Genomic DNA, 3434 nt, shown 5'->3' with positions numbered 1-3434 from the left:
GTAATGGCTGCTGATACTTTGAGGGTTGCTGTTGGGGTGATTGTTGGTACAATAAATAATATTGTTGTTTATTTTGCTGCTGTTGCTAAGACAGGTGATATTGCTGGTGCTGTTGTTCTCAATGCTGTCGTGGTGACTGTTGCTGGGATGGTTTCCATGGAGATAGCTGGTACTGATATTGTTGCAGTGGTTGTTCTTGTTGCAGTAACTGGTATTGTTGTTGCTGTTGTTCTAGTGGTTCTTCTTATAGTATTGGCTGGTATTGCTGATGATGTTGCTGTTCTCGTTGTGATAAATAAAGATTATTGGTACTGTTGTTGTTGAGACTTTTGGTATTGGTTCCTTTGTTGTTGCTCATAAAGCTGGGTTTTTTTTGATGTTGTGGAAATTTGTGTTTCTGACGCTGTGATCCATCTTGGTAGTAAATTTATGGGGTGTTTTGTGTGCTGATCACCACACGAGTTCAAGGGAGATTACACCTCTGATCCAAACTAATTGATACAAGTACGCTTGATCAAAACTTTTTTTAAAAAATATTTTTTATATATGCATATATTTTTTTAATTACAATGACAACCCTAACTTTTGTTTAGCATCCTCAGCAAACACTTGTCAGCTTTTGAATTGTAGATCTAGCACTTTTGGTTTCTTTTAATTTTTATTTAATTTTTTTTTTTTGGACTCCTTCAATCCTTAAGGCAAGCGATGTACTAGACACAGCACACATTTTGTAGACCATCACAGCAGAAGTAGTGTTCTGTTAAGGCAAGCGATGTACTAGACACAGCACACATTTTGTAGACCATCACAGCAGAAGTAGTGTTCTGTTAAGGCAAGCGATGTACTAGACACAGCACACATTTTGTAGACCATCACAGCAGAAGTAGTGTTCTGTTAAGGCAAGCGATGTACTAGACACAGCACACATTTTGTAGACCATCACAGCAGAAGTAGTGTTCTGTTAAGGCAAGCGATGTACTAGACACAGCACACATTTTGTAGACCATCACAGCAGAAGTAGTGTTCTGTTGGAACTACTCTGTTTGGCTCTTGAAAGGTGCTTAGTTGTTCTAGGCACAATTTCAGTAATAAAAGGTTAAATGGTTATATTTTTTCGTCCAGCCAAAGTGAAAGAATGAGTGTTTAGTGATTCAGAGACTTAGCGAATATATATTAAATATTAACAACATTGTAGCTTATTCGATTTCAACATTGCTTATGTCCTAACCAAATCGGAAGTTATGGCCACTATTGAAAGTGAAATCTTTTGTACTTTTTTCCCCATTAACCTTTAAAGTGCTGAACTGTTTTACAATGAGTGCATACACAATTCTGATGTTTAGAGGCTAAACTACCACACGCGTTTTAAGGGTTAAATCTGATTTGCTTCAAATTAGTTTCAACCTGTCGGTTCAAGAAGTCATTTCCAATCCACACCAGCACGCCGTGACGTGTGCAAAGGGATGCAACTTTAGATTATATCTACAAATTGTAATAGCATGATTATCGAACTTGTTTCACCTCAAATTTTTTTTTTCTTGTATTCTTTTTTAAAAGATAAATAATAATAATAATATTGTTTTCTTTAACAAAACTCGACCCTGGCTGCGCCAGAGAATGAATACTCGTTCTTTTCTAACATAATAATAATAAACTATTTTACTTGGATAGACCTATTGACAAGACAGTGGATTTTAATCTCCCATATGTACTGTTTATCAACAAGGCTGGAAGAAACACAGCCATCAATGACATCATTATTCTACAATATAAGGAAATATGTCATTAAATAACCAAGGAAGAACTATGCCTTAAGCTTAGAGATTGACTATTGAAGATATATCAAATAACAATACACCCTGTTGTTTATCAACTGAGTGGATAATAATAACTGACCTCAAACCCCTAAGCATTCCTAAGAGAATGTTCGTTATGTCAGAGGGCAGTACAGCTGCAGCACCCCCCACCATCAGAACATTTCTCAATGGACACTGTTAAGGGAACTACATTGAATTGTTTCCCCTTTAATGAGGCTTGACCCTGGCAATGTCAGCAGATCAAACATCAGTCAAGACTTTTTATCTGTAAAGAATGTTCCGGATTTTGTTATCAAAAAGAAATTGACCTATATTACTTTATTTTCTTACCATTATCGTCGCTAAAATTGAACTAACAAAGAAAGACTTTAAAATCACTCTTCTATATATCACACTTCGTTGCTTGCAGTATCTAAAATTGGTTGTTCCGGATATTTTAGAAAAAAAATTTTTAACTCCATAAAACTTCTAGTTTACACTACACTACGTTTAATTTTCTTGCCAAAACGTCAAAAAAATCTCATTATCATTAATATTATGTTTCGGATATTAAGGGTAGGGGAAACACTTAGGGACCAAATTTTTTATTTGTGCTTCAAATTTAATGATATTATACAGGAATGTTATGTATGAGTACCCTATCAAAAATCTAGAAAAAAAAGTTTGAAAATGTTGTTGCTATGGCAACGGCGGCCATTTTGTTTTGTAAACATACTCTTATATAAAAGCTATCTACTTGTGCATTTCTTATTATTTTCTTTTGAACATTTGCAGGAATGTAGGCAAATGTAATTGCTATTGAAGTATCAGATTACATTTTTAAATTTTTTTATATTTTTTTTTAGAATTTTTTTCCTGCCCTGTCTATACAGACAAGTGTTTTTTAACAAGAAAAAGTGCAAAAATTTTTAACATTACCCCAATTATCGAAAAAGGTGATCTGATACTTCTATTGTAATATACGTGCAAAACATGTTGAACTATTTGAAACATGTACAAACTAAAAATCGATTTTTTTCCCCAAAACCATCATTTTTGAGTGTTTCCCCATGTTGGCCTCATTGGAAACAGAAGATTGTATAAAAATCTCTCCACTAGGTTATGGCTCTTCTAATTTTCACGCAAGACCATCCCCAAATTGTAGCTAATGGTATTAGATCATTCCTCTGTTTAGCTTGTACCTTCTTCAATTGTAAAAAAACAAAATCCTGGGCGGGTACGAAAACGACTGTAACGATTTTCATAGAGGTTGGACAGTTTATGTCTTTGGGAAAATAATTATTTGTTAATTGGTCACACAGGGAAAACTTGGGTTGACCGATGTAATTTTAATCTTCTAACAAATAAGTTTGATTTGGTGGTCAAGACTATCTAGATCTTTAACACATATATGTCAGCGGTTATTTCCGCATGTCTTCATTAAGAAGTAGAATAAATAGACGCTAGGGTAGAGAGGGGAATTAATAAAGTTCCAATTTTTTTTTTAATCTATCATTCATTACCTAATTAAATGCAAAGTACAAGTTCGTACAATTCTTCAGCAGCTTCTTAAAAATAAATTGTCTTTAAAAAAAATACCAACTTAATTTATTTATGACTTGTTCTTTTGACATTATT

Source organism: Biomphalaria glabrata, chromosome 13, assembly GCF_947242115.1.
Source record: "Biomphalaria glabrata chromosome 13, xgBioGlab47.1, whole genome shotgun sequence".
NCBI lineage: Eukaryota > Metazoa > Mollusca > Gastropoda > Planorbidae > Biomphalaria > Biomphalaria glabrata.
This window is presented reverse-complemented; position numbering follows the sequence as displayed.